Here is a 14,992-nt window from a genome sequence, read left to right on the forward strand (position 1 = left end):
CCCTCCTAGGTTATAGGCTACATACTGTAATGCATGAGCCATGACGTTCGCACTCCCGCCTCGTGACGAGAGCATACTGTTGAACAGTGCTAGCAGCGCTCGCGTACTTCTCTCGCACGCCAATGCATGTAGAGCAATATCGACCGTAATGCATGCTTCCGATGTTGAACTACTATAGTAGTCACGCAACCAAATGGCAACCAGCTGCATGCAACCATGGTCCATGATGCAACCAACCGATACGACTCACGTCGAGCTCCGCATGAGTTACACAAAGATCTAGATAACAAACGAGTTCGTTGACAGCCTTGTACGAGTTTCAGTCGTAGGAATTGCAACACATTTATATACCCTCTCCATATCGGCAGTGATTTTGCTCAGTTAGTATAATTCGTTTGCCTCCAGAAAAAACAAACAAACAAAAGGAACGGGTGTCGATTCCCATATTTTGCCATATGCAAGTACCTCCATTAATCTAATGAACATTGCTTTAGATTAATGGTTCAGATCTATTAACCAGATTTCTTTTTGTTTTCATGGGAGATGTGCAAAAAACACAAAAATGTTCACCTGTTAACAAACATACATCAATAGATTAATAAGACAAGTTTATTCGCAGCCAATTTTATTGATATGCAACATTCATCTCACGAACAGAAAATGGATTCTTTAATCCCTAATGAAACAATCCCACAGAAAAGGCAAGACATTCAACAGTTTGTCAGAATAGTACGACAAGATTTTCACCTTTTTTTCCAGTGAATAGGGCCTACTTGGAATTGAGTACTGAAACGGATATTGTACCTTACCAAATAATTTTCACACGTTGGTAAGAATGTATAAAACCTGAAGTGTGCCGTGATCCAGAATGAATTTTACAACTGTATTTATGAGCCTGTTATGTTGTTGGAAAATAAAGTTGCTTATGTCATTGTGCTTAGTAGGGGCCAGATATGAAGCCATTAACTTGACAAAGATGGAAAAAAAGGTGAGCAAAATAAGTAGAACTATCTCTACGAAAAGGAAGGGCTGAACTCATTTTGATTTCTGCAAATATGAATGGTGTTTAAATGGTAATAAAATATACAAAAGAATCTTTAAGAAAAAATATCAGGAAATTATTCAAATTTGTCGGCATTATATTATGCCCAATTATGTTTGAACTTTCAAAGGCTACAGTATATGTTAACATCTGATAGACCTGGGCTTCAGAAGTGCTCTGATATGTAGGCCTATGTTGCGAGATTTATAGTTAGTAAACGTTGGGTTGTCTTCAATTAAAGTACGGTTTGCTTAATCTATTCCTGATAGGTAACTGAAGTTGAAAGGTAAAATTTCCTTCAATACGAGATGAACTTTCAAGTTTTCAATCTCTGCCTATACGGTCCTTATGTAACCTTGCGTTTCTGATAATGTGTATTGTTTACTCTCCAAAGGAATTGGGTTAGACATAAAAGATAATATTCTATATGGTCGATTGGAATTACGGAACATAATCATGTTATTAGAGTCCACAAAGATTGTCATAGAGACACATACGGAGAAAAAAAAAACTGTGCTTGTTTGTTTAACCTTGTTTGCTTTGTTGCTGTTTTATGTTAAGGTTTTTAACACATGATGTACAAAACTGATCTCGCGGAATAAATTTATTCAAGTGAATAAAACCTGATATTCACTTGTATCCAGCAATTTGTTCTCAATAGTGTTTTGATCAGAGGAAAACTAGTGTGATAGTTGTCGCATGTCACAAGTTATCCCTGGTTACATGAAGAGCTGTCACTATACCTTGCCACTACAACTCGACTTCTGTGGAAAACGTTCTTCGTTATTCTGCCAAGTACCATTATACACCCCCCCCCCGAAAAAAAAAAAGCGCAAGAGCGCGAAACCGAGCGCTTTAAAAGTTCGATCGTGTGCAGTGGATGAAGTTGGGTGAGACATGTCCCCCAAGCAATTCCCGAGATGAGGAAAAATCTCGGACTTTCTTTTTGGAAAATTGGACAACTACCGCCAGAATTATGTACCGGATCGCTGAATTGCAATCATACATATGCAAAAGCTATTGGGTCCCTTTCGATAGACTTTGTACAATTTTGATATTGACGTTTTATTTCCCTATATTTATCAAAGAGTGTGCAGCAGGTCTTTCACTTACAAAAGCTCCCTCATATGCAGAGGCGTCGATGGAGGGGGAGGGGGGATGGTTTCCCTATAAAAGTATTGGGGACAAACAGATCATTTTGCTCCTCCTTGTAACTCCCGAGATGTGGAAATGTTCTTACTTTTTTGATAGAAGACTGTCTAAATATTTCACCCAAAGATGGCTGAATTTCAATTCTGAAAATACAAAATCTCCCTCGCGTAAGAGGGGGATAGGCCTAACCCCTCCCATACCCTCCCCGTTCAATCATTTCTACTTAATACACTTTAGATTGAGAGATTTCAAAATGTTTCATCCAAAGTGTGCACCAGGTCTGTTACCTCAGTTTAAAGAAATGCAAATGTTCTTTGGGTGGAAGGAGATATCTAGATACTTTCAATTAACGGAGGATTCCCCCCCCCCCCCCAAAAAAAAAAAAAAAATAGTATACACTTCTGGGATTGAAATTTTCCCAGATTACATCATAAATGTGTTTACGAGATATTTGTTGCTACAAACGGCAGTTTTTGGACTGTAAAATGTCAAAATTTCAAGCTCGCTCGCTTCGCTCGTTCGCATTGAATCGTCATGCTATTCTCCTGATGTTGCTGCCGGGTAATTGCCAGCAGTTGCGCCCGATGCGCCCCCTTATTTTTCAAAGCGAAAAAAAAAAATAAAGCTACAAACGGCAGTTTTTGGACTGTAAGATGTCAAAATTTTCAAGCTCGCTCGCATAAGGGAGGTGGGAAGAGAAACACCTCCCTGCTTCCATTTAATCGTTATGCCATTCTCTCCTGATGTTGCTGCCAGTAATTGCCAGCAGTTGCGCCCGGTGCGCCCCACCCCCCTTAATTTCCTAAGCGAAAATGGTACAGCTACAAACGGCAAATTTTGGACTGTAAAATGTCAAAATCGTCATGCCATTCTCCTGATATTGCTGCCGGGTATAATTACCAGCAGTTGCGCCCGGTGCGCCCCGCCCCCTTATTTTTCAAAGCGAAAAAGACATAGCTACAAACGGCAGTTTTTTGACTGTGAAATGTCAAACTTTTCAAGCTCGCTCGCATTTTATCGTTATGTAATTCTCCTGATGTTGCTGCCAGTAATATTGTCAGCAGTTGCGCCCGGAGCGCCCCCACCCCCCTTAATTTCCTAAGCGAAAAAATATAGCTACAAACTGCCGTTTTGGGACTGTACAATGTCAAAATTTTCAAGCTCGCTTGCTTCGCTCGCTCGCATTTAATCGCTATGCTATTCTCCTGATGTTGCTGTCGGGTAATTGCCAGCAGTTGCTTCCGGTGCCCCCCCCCCTTAATTTTCAAAGCGAAAAAACGTAGCTACAAAAATCAGTTTTGGGACTGTAAAATGTCAAAATTTTCAAGCTTACTCGCTTCGCTCGTTCGCATGTAATCGTTATGTCATTCTCCTGATGTTGCTGCCAGTATTAAATTAACAGCAAATGCGCCCGGTGCGCCCCCCTTTATTTCCAAAGCGAAAATATAGCTACAAACGGCCGCTTTTGGACTGAACAATGTCAAAATTTATGATCGCGTTCATGATCTTCAGTGTAAGAATTACGACAAGAAATTTCTCTAAATGATACCATTTTATAGGCAAAATTGTTCAATAATAATGTACATAAAATGTACTGCTACCTTAAACATGTTGGACTGTTTCAAGCCGATAGAACACGCAAAAAAAAAAAATGAATCAAATTGCACCATTTACAACATCAATATGCAAAATGTTCTGTGGAAGGGGGAAACCCCCCTCCCATACCCTCCCCCCTTGCTCGCATCTCTCCCTCGCATCTAATCGCTCCCCCTAAGATCAAATCCTGGCTACGCCGGTGATAGGCCGCACTATTAAGGCCTTCACAGTGATGTCGCACAGGCGGAGAAAGAGCTGAAATACCACGATGTAGTCATTCAATTATCTATGAATATTTCTTTTTCTTACTTGTTTTTTATAGGATAAAAATCCCAAATTTTACCAAAAGTGTGCACTAGATCGCTGAATTTGAGGTCTGAAAATGCCAAATTTTCCTCGTGTGCGAGGGGGAACCCCCTCCCACACCCTCCCCCAGGCCGCTCCGCTCCCTCGCACAGATAATCAATTTCAAAGTCCCTCCCCAACCCCCATCATTACAACAGAACGATGCCCATGTGATGATTGCTTCACTGAATTAAATCAAGAAAATTGAAGTATAATTAATAGCTACAGGAAAATATCTACTACGTTATTAAAGAAAATGGATATCCTTATTAGCATTTTATTGAATTTATTTGGGCATTATTCAGGGCTGAGCTACGTTTTTGATGGGGGAGGGGAGGGGGGCAAAATCGTCTGTCAGTCAAGAAGAAAGAACATCAAAAGACAAGAGAAACAACAACAAAAAAGTCTTCATGATTCTAAGGTCTGATTTTCTGCCGAAAGTCGGCTGGCAAGAAAAAAAAATGAACAACAAGTCTTCATATTTTTGCTGCCAGTTCCCTCCCACTTTGCATGGAAAAGAGTGGGATATTATTGATCCCTGTAAAGTGTGTGTGTGTGGGGGGCTCCCCCCCCCCCCCCCGGGCTGCGCCGGTCCGGTTATGGGCTTGTAATCGTGGTGATGGTGACTATCGCCAATCATCCCCCCCCCCCCCCCCACTCCTCAGTACGTATTTACGCCGTTGGTCATAACACGGTGACGCCGGGCTCAACGTGCAAATCGAAGCGACTAGTGTTTACCTTATCCAGCCTCAGGGCGACACAGACAATCATTTGAGGACGGGATCTCGTCAGGATCACATCTCATCAATCAAGTTATAGCCTGAGCAATAACTGGTATCTAAAATCGTCATGGCGGAATCTACCATCAACACCAGCCCTTATAAGATTGACACGATAGAAATGCATGCTGGCGGGGATTCGTTTCGCCTGGTTTTTCTGGCTTTCCGAAGAACTCTGGAAAAACGCTGATGGAAAAATGGCGTCACGTTCGAGACCACTACGATCACTTGAGACGGGCACTTTTGCTCGCACCCCGAGGTAATGGTTCCTACGGCTTACTAATCGTAGAGCCCGACCACGATGAAGCAGATTTAGCAGTTATTTTAATGTGCAACCAGAGCTTTGGAGCTATGTGCGGCTCTGGAACCATGGCCCTTGCCCGTTACGCCGTGGACTTCGGGATCGTGAAGCCTGTGGCACCCGAAACGCAAGTCAACATACAGAAGGTTTGCGGATTGGTCAAAACTTTCGTGGAGTACGACGACCAAACCAAGAGATCTGGGAAAGCAAGATTCCACAACGTTCCAGCTTTTGCGTTCAAAACTGGTAAGGAGATTGTCGCGCTGGGTATTCTCCATTGCATACACGTATCGTATCATAGCTCTGATACACATGCAGATTGATTCCACATAGCCATTTTTACACACACACATACACAGACTCACTCACAAAAAACAACTATACTAATAATAATGAAAAATGTAGGATCATGTTGAATGCCCATATAGTTTGGATGTGATTTCATGAATAATTTGCATAAAAATAATGCATTTGTTTTTGTAAGTTAACTTTCAGATCTTGTTCATTTTTAACAATGTTGTGCTTAGAAAATCTGTGTGTACATGTAGGGACCTAAATGGTTGTATGTGCTATGCTATCGCATAATATTCCAAGAGAATATCGGTGAATTCAACCCCTCGGAGACTAAGATGGTATTCACGTTTTCCGTCCAGGTCTAGGACAGACGAATTATTTATTATTTATTCATGAGTAATCATCCTTTTCACTGCTAGCCTTCATTCATACCATTTTAAAAATCGATAATAGTCTAAACTATGGCACACTGACAGGAACGCAGAGCTGGCCTATGCCAAGTCAATATTTATTGTCAATAATGGAAAGCTTGACTCCATCAGGAAAATGAGGTGAAAGCCAAGGGTGCGGAGGTTAAACGACATTTGTTCCTGAATATTGCTCCCACGAAATATCTGCACGCTATTAAAGCTAAATTCCATCCACAAACATGACCCTAACCTAAGGCCCTCGTCACAATCATAATTCTCACACCAAACTAAACCTAAAACCCCATCACAACCTTAACCCTAGGTCACTGGAGAAAGTTAAGACAGGAGCAATAATTGATTGTCTCAGGAGCAAAATGACGTGTTACCGGATGGGGGATGGGGGCTGGTGGTGGGGCTGAGGGGATGCAACCCTGCCCCTCCAATTACACACAGACACACATAAGAATTTATGTCTCTTGAAAAGAAAAACATCAATAGAAAACTAAAAAGCAAACATGGATATCCATGAATTCCTGAGATTCCTGATTCCTGTGAGACCGTGTATGTATCCTTTTCTGCTGAATGATTTTAATGTTTCCATAGTTGGCTGTGAGTTTGTCATTAGGGAGCTTTAGATTTTAGAAGCGCGGATGTTCAAAGGAAGAAAAAAAAAATAACATGCTCTGAGCGTGCGCAGAAGCGCGTGTCAAGTCGATCTATTTTCAGCTTGCCGCGCCTGAGTTTTTCACTACTCGTACTGGGCTATTTTTACGTCCGCACTGCTTGCAACGTAGAGAACTACTTCATGCACTCATCAAAGTGGGGGCGCGATTTTATTTTTTTTATACGTTGCGTCCCAGCGTAATCTAAGGCTACTTTTCAACGCAACGTAGGGGAGAGGAGAACGTCCAGCGTACTCGTCGTCTCAAACGTCCGCGCGTCAAAATCTAAAGCTCCCTATTCTGTCAACAAGAGAACGAAGCAAATAAGCAACCAATATCCCCCGAGTAAGAATCAATTTGACCAGGAAGGTTACTCGCATACATGCCGTACATGCACATAAGTTTTAACTACGGTGCGCCAAGCTAGTGTCGTATGGTCTCTTTCGTCAACGAAACTGCCATTTCTTCATCCTGTTGACCAATTGCCCTTTCATCGATGAAAAAAAAATATTTTGTTGATGAAACATAATACAAACTGATGACTTATATTTACCTCTTCTTCGATATGCTACATCGCATAGATTTGGTAAATACCAAGGAACACGTGTTTGAATTCTGTACCTGCAGCCTGTTGCATAAAACCCTTACCGCTGGACTTACCGCTCCTTTCTAGCGGTAAGTCTTCAAATTAGCGGTAAAGCTTATAATCCTTGATGCTGATTGGCTGGGACGCCTAATTTTGACAGTAGTTACCATTGAAATTCAACGGTAAGTTTTATGCAACGGGCCACTGGTGAAATGAAGTTATGTCCGTTCCTTGCCTCTTTTAAGCGTATGTAACAGATATTTGCTATTAAAATGATTGGACTTCGGTGAAATTCTACCAAATATCTATATAATGTCTGACATATCTTTCATCATCCTGTCACAGTTTGACTGTTCATTTTTTTTTAGATACCTCCGTCATTTCAGATTTTCATCAAATAAACTTTTTGATGCCCTTTAGAATTGTAAGCTCTTGAATATTTCATAGAGTGATTTCTAAACATCTCGCAGAACGTCACAAGCTGAATCCTCACCTCAACCAGTATACTGTAATCCATAGGCAAAGCAAGTATGATCTTTTGTGAGCAGCAATGCCCTCACGAACAACCCGGTGTCTCTACGATCTGAGCCGAATGGAAACATTTCCATTAACATGTTTATACAGCTTATTTCAACTTCGGGGTAGTGCGACATCTGCATAAATGAATTTCTTCTTTTATTTTCGACCTTGTCATGCCATCAGATATGGAAGTCGATGTCGCTGGTTACGGGGCGGTAACGGTGGACATTGGTTATGGAGGAGCATATTATGCTTACGTCAGCGCAGACTAGTTGGGACTCGACGTTTGCAAGTCACCCATGCAAGACATCCAATCGGCGGCCGTCGCGGTGGCCAAGGCTGTAGGATCAGCGGTGAACCTGAGTCATCCAAATGATACGGATCTGGCTACCCTGTATGGGACCATCATAACGGATGGAAAAGACGAATGGAGTTTAGAGCCTTCTGTTAACATATGTGTGTCGGCTCTTGGACAGGTATGCGCTGATGTATACCACCAGTATTGACAAAAAAAAAAAAAAAAAAATGTTTCTTTTGATGTACGTAACGTGTAGAAAGGTTATGGTCATGATCAGAATAATTCAATTCAATTCAATTTAAAGTTTATTTCATTTTCCGACAAAACATAAGTTACACTTCTTTTGACAACAGAGAATAAAGTAAACAGAACATTATGTATTGAAAAGAATGTACAACAATTGAGGACCTTATAGTAATTATACATTGTTGTAAAAAAAGCAACAGAAGTGATCGAAATGAAGTACATGTATAACTTTGCTTAAAGTGCGAAAAATGGAGAGACCCACTAAAAAGACAGAGCTTGTAGAATGTGGGCCCCTCTGGAAAAATAACATCAGTGGGAAGATTAATTGAAGCATCATAAATACAAAAGGAAAAAAAAAGAAAAAAAAAGAAGAAGAAGAAGTCTGGAAGCCCGCTAAGAATTAGATTCACAGATAAATACATTTACTTTCATAGACGCGAACAAACATAGAAAAAGACTATAGACAACGAAACAACTACTGAAGAAAAGGTTGTACGGGACAAAAAGGAATGGACAAGACTAACAAACAGAAGACAAAATAGCAAACGAAAATGCACAACAGAGATAGCGATCTCCGACAGAAGCATGTCAAGAGAAACAGATGATAGTTGTGGAGAAAAAAAAAGTGATATTGTAACGCCTGAAAGGAGAAAAGCAAGGAAATGAAGGGACGTATGAACAGGAGTAAGACAGAAATTCAAGTCTTTGACGCTTTGGGCGATAGCGTAGATGGCAGCAGACATCCACTAAAAAGAATACAATTTATTCTTCAAAGAGGAAAAAGGGTAATTAAGTCAGTAAGTGAGAAAGAAGGCCAAATGGCTAGTTCAGTACTGTAGAGTCATACGATTGCAATAGAAAGGACTTCAGTCTCCTCTTGAAAGAATATATAGATGGGGCGTTTTTTATATCATGATTCAAAGAATTCCAATAATTTGGGCCTATATAAATAAGTGTATTTTTAGCAAGGATCGTGCGTAAAAGGGGTAAATGAAATTCATTGGAACGCCTAGTGGGATATTCATGAAATGATTGGTTTTTGAGGAACATAGAATCAAAAATAGATGGAAGCAAATTGTTGCAATAATTGTACATAAATTGGCCTAAATTATACAAAAACAGATCTTTAATTTTTAAGAGCTTGCTAGAGGCAAACAACGTGTTTGTATGAGAACGTACAGGGGAATGGCAGATAACGCGGAGGGCTTTCTTTTGCAAGAGGGACACTCTTTCAAGTAAATTCTGATGCGTGTTGCCCCAAACTAAAACTCCATAATTCAAATGAGGCAATATTAACGACGAATATAACATAAGTAATATTTTTTGTGGAATATAAAATTGCAATCTATTTATAACACCTATATTACGCGATATTATGATACAAATATTATCAACATGTGATTTCCAGGAAAGTTTATCATCCACAATGACCCCCAAGAATTTAATATTTGATACTCTTTGTAGATGAGAATCATCTAAAACTATATTTGTGTTTAAACTATCAACAGTATTACTAAAAATCATATATTTCGTTTTTTGAGCATTGAGTGATAACTTGTTAGCTCTGACCCAGTTTGTTACTTTATTCAATTCAATATTGATTTTGTGAACGAGAAAATCAATATCGTTATGGGCGAAAAATACATTTGTATCATCTGCGAAATGAATAAAAGAGAGATCATCAGATACGCGACAAAAATCATTTATATAGATAATGAACAATAACGGCCCTAAAATACTTCCCTGTGGGACGCCACATTTAACTTCTCTGATAACTGAATCATTATTTTTAATTGTAACAAATTGTTTTCTATCGACTAAATAACTCTTGAACCACTCCAAGGCCTTCCCACGTACTCCATAATGCGATAATTTATAAAGTAAAATGTCATGATTGATGGTGTCGAAGGCCTTGGAGAAGTCCAAGAAAATACTAACTAAATGGGAATGATTATCAATGGCATGAACTACTCTATCAACGAAATATAAAAGAGCATGCGAAGTACTATGTTTTTCACGAAAACCAAACTGAGAGTTCGTAAAAACTTCATGTACCTTCAAAAAATTGATCATTCTCTGATAAATAAGTTTTTCTAAAACCTTAGACAGTGAGGACAATAATGAAATTGGGCGATAATTGCTGACTACAAGTTTATCGCCTTTCTTAAATATTGGTATTACTTTAGCCAATTTCATTTTATCGGGAAACACACCGTTAAAAATTGACAAATTAAATATATGAACAAGTGGATCAGCAATCGAGGAAATAACACCCTTAAGTATAAAATTATCTATCTCATCATAACCAGAACTTCGTTTGTTCTCAAAAGAGGAAACTATATCAATAATTTCAAATCTATTAGTCGGTGTAAAAAATATGGAATCAGAGTTGCGCTGGCCTAAAAATTCAGTAAAATGAGTTTCTGTTGCAGGAATAGTTTGAGCATAGTTTTCACCTATTTCTGAAAAATAGGAATTAAAAATATTTGCAATATGAAGAGAATCATTAATCAATTCATCATTCATTTTAATTTTGTCAATGTCAGAGTTTTTACTCGGAACATTCATGGCCTGTTTTAAAACTTTCCAAGTATTTTTCATGTCAAACCTATATCTCGAGAATTGCTTAAAGTAATATCTCTTCTTTTCAGAACGTAAAATCATTGTCAAAGTATTTTTGTATGATGTATATCTATTCTTCGATCGCTCAGTTTTTTCCAACTTATATTTATAATACAAACGATTTTTCCTATTAATTGAACGAAGGATTGATTTTGAGATCCAAGGTAACCTGGGTGTTTTTTTGTAATCTGTTTTATTTTATTTTTTTTTTTGGAATTACATCATCTAAATGATGATTGAATATTTCCATAAAATTATGAAAAAATATATTGATATCATCGCTGCCAAACACTCCTGACCAGTCAGCATTCTCGAGAGCCACATCAAAACTAGCTAACTTTTCGGGTGAAACTCTACGACTAAACAAAGGAAATGAAGGAGGTTTAATATTAGATGAAGTTTTAAGAGTAAAATAAGTCATTATTGGAAAATGATCAGTCATATCTGAAAGAATTATGAAAGAATCGGGGAGGGGTAGAATATTACAAAAAAAGGTTATCAATGAGGGTGGCAGAACGATCTGTAATACGTGTGGGTTTGGAAATGAGCGGAAGAAAGGATGAGGATAGAAGTGTGTGAAGAAGATCACTAGAGATATTATCATGCTCAGATTTCAGTAAATCAATATTGAAATCGCCGAGTAAAAAGCAATCCTTATTTCGGAAAACGTGTGAATTTGCCAAATCTGAATAATAGGTTAAAAAATTATTAGCGTTTGAATTAGGAGGTCTGTATACAATGCCTAACATAAGATTTTTACATCCTGGGATGAGAATTTCTATAAACAAAGATTCAACCGTTTCGTCCATTCTAGAAATATCTTGATGGACAATAGTTTCAAAGGAACATGATATGTACAATGCAACACCCCCACCATTCTTATCAGGCCTATTATTAACAAATAAATCGTAACCATCAATTGCAAAGGAATTTTCTGCATTAGAAGTTAACCATGTTTCACTTAATCCAATAACCGATAACGATTGACTTTCATCAGATTCTAATAAGTACTTTAAATCATCAAAATGTTTATTTAAACTCCTAATATTTAAGTGTAACAAAGAAAACGTATCCTCAGAGAAGTTATGGATCATATCTTTGTATTGATTTACTGTAATATAATTGCATAACATATTTTGAGTGAAATCATACTAGAGAACAGCTACATTATATTGACATAATATCACAGATCACTGACCCTGACAGAGAAGTAGTTTGTTGTAGGTCCGTGAGGCGATGGGTTTCATTCGATTAAGTGTCTACTTAAAAAAAAAAAAAAAAAAAAAAAAAATCCACTCCAAAGCTTTGTCGATTACATAATACAGAAAACAAATATTATCTGCAGCATTGTGCAAAAGTTATGGCATTCTGGAATTTTAAGTTTTTTTCTTTTTTAATTGCGGCTAAGTCGAGGGGACTAATTTTCTGTCCATGACGTCTTCGAGACCTCTTTGACTTCCCCTCTTGTTTGGACATCGAGCTAATTATTTCACCTTCGAGCAGTCTTGTGTTTAAACTGCTGAATATCTTCAGTCCTGTCAGATAAGTGACAATGTTATATTTGGTTGCAATGGTTTGAAACTGGATATCAAAACCCCAAAGGACCGCAATGTCTTTCTTTCTTTCTTGGTTTCATCTATCGATCTTTCCTGCTCCTACTTTAATAATGCCTCGACGGTTTATTAGTTACTCTTTCCTCCATCAATACTTGATATCAACTCCTAACATCTTGTCGTGTTGCAAGTGTTCCGATCTCCCCTGTGTAACACTATAATGATCCGGCAAAGAGAATTTGCTTCCCTGAGATTTTAATTCGGTGACATTGAGAACCATCACCAGCACCATAATCTGGAATATATATATCGTATATTGTATATCATTGTGTTCATTCTCTTCTTTTTATATGTCCGCTGTTGTACTTTCTTACCAATGTTTGTACCCAATTCTTCGCAATATCAATAAAAGGTGCGTCTTGTCATTACAGCAAAGAATTCAGTTTTCTTGTGTCCACTATGGGGCGTGTTGTAGTTTTATTGCTATTTTTCCTCTATTGCTTTCCTTCCTAATTCAATTTCATGTCAGTTGGCATTTATTTCTTTAAGTCTGTTACATATATCTGTTTGAAGGTTCATTAAGTCATTTTTCGTTGTCTTATGTATTTTCTGAGGGTTCCACCATCATACAAACGTTGCCTTTTAGTGGGACCTTCCATTTCCTTTCCTATCCTGGTACTATGCATGTGTATATACCCTTAAAATTCGATTATGTTGTTACTCGTGACAACATGTTTTTTTGTTAATTTGCTTGTTTGAAATTATTACAAATATATTCAATTAATTCATTGTATATGATACTCCCTGTTTGTTTAATGGAAATGAAAATAAAGTTGAAATGAATGGAAGTGAAAGAATATCTTCGGAAGCGTGATCAGACATGAAAAATTTAAATGAAGCAATAATATCATACTGATATGTGTGATTCTAAAAAAGAGAAGCTTTATTTTTCTCCTTTTTCCAGATTTTGAAATCTTTTCTCCCAAAATCCCGTTTCAGGTATCCAGATGTCCATGCGGATTGGGAGTGACCGGTCGAATTGCTGTGCAGGCCCACAAAGGGCTTACTGACCTTAATCGGGTACGGCGGTTCGAAAGTGGAGTCTCCGGTTTAGAGTTCACTGGGAAGGCGGTGGAGACGACCAAAGTGGGGAACTACGATGCGGTGGTGGTGGAGGTTGCCGGAAAGGGCCATTTCATCGGGAGAAGCACTTTCTTCGCTGAAGAGGGGGATGCATTGTGTAATGGGTTCCGATTAGAGTAAGGTGACAGGCTACCAGCGTTTAGAAATGAGGGACTGTGGTCTCTAAAATGACGTAGTCTTGTGAAGCACTATCATTTGATGGTTGATTTGGTGGTTGAAAAGAAATACATTCGTTATATACGAGTCATATAGGGTCATACATATGAAGAGTTTGTTCGCAAAAAGCGATAAGTCCATGTTTGCCAAATGGAGATATTTGCGATTAAAGGTCAAGAAAAATAAAGATAATAATAAGAAAATTGTTGCTTCTTTTGACCATAACTTCAAAAATGTACCTTTATATGTAGTGACCAATATATCATTTAAAAGGTATTATTTTGTACTTTATGACAGAGACCGTATTTTAAAATCTTCAAAAATGGACGTATCGGTTTTTGCGAACAAACTATTCATATATATTCATATTTACGATATTATGACACACAGACACACACAAAAAAAAAATATCGAGAGGTACATGTCCATGACTCTTAGAAGCAGAAAAATATCTTGGAACCTGTCGTTCTGTCTATAACGGTGACTCTCTTCTTCACTTTTGACGATAGATATTTCCATGGTACAGTCAAATTTTCGCTGTTATGATGATAACGATACCATGTACCACATTAGATGTGGAAGTAGTGATGCACCAAAGAGATGAAACCGGGATCCATGCGGAGGTCATGACAAGTCGTGATTCATAACATTTTTATTTTTCACCTTCCTCGTGTACTCACACACTCTTTGCTAAAAAAAAAAAAAAACAAACAAACAAACAAACAACCTTTCACCCGACCCAAATTGTGTAGTGATCTTCCCGCAGATATAGTCAAATGTTGTTCTCTGTTTATCTTCAAACAAAAACTATCACATGTTGCTGAATGAGGTTAAAACTGACTGATAAGATTACGTGTGATTTTACATTGATCTCTTCCAATGCATGACGGATCAATTCAAAGTTTACCTTTGGTTTCAGTTTTTATCGTGTTTATGCTCCCACATAATTACTACACTATAGTACTTATCATACTTTGAACTCGTTATGAAACTGCTTGTATGTAGGTCATGCTCCTATACCAGCTTATTTTTATGCTGTCTTTTATCAATCAGCTCTTATTCTCTTCCTTTTTTTTGTCTTTCTCTATTTTTTTTTTTACTTCTGCTCTTTGTACCTTCATTGCTGTTTTAGCTTTCAAAATAGTTCTGTCATTGTATGCTTTGTCTTCTATCTCCATTGCAAAACGAATTTATATTAATACTTTTTTTTTTCCTGAACGCGCGGTTACAAGCTGTGCTTTAGCGGTTCCTTCGTATTGTATATGTTATAGAGAATTGTCTTTTGTAT

General features: G+C 38.1%; 1 pseudogene; it reads left to right on the forward strand.

Annotated features, from left to right (window-relative positions):
* Window positions 1-4,984: 4,984 nt before the first annotated feature.
* LOC140245912 (trans-L-3-hydroxyproline dehydratase-like) lies at window positions 4,985-13,668 on the forward strand (annotated as a pseudogene).
* Window positions 13,669-14,992: the final 1,324 nt, after the last annotated feature.

The sequence above is a fragment of the Diadema setosum genome, unplaced genomic scaffold (assembly GCF_964275005.1).
Source record: "Diadema setosum unplaced genomic scaffold, eeDiaSeto1 scaffold_59, whole genome shotgun sequence".
In the NCBI taxonomy this organism is placed as follows: Eukaryota; Metazoa; Echinodermata; class Echinoidea; order Diadematoida; family Diadematidae; genus Diadema; species Diadema setosum.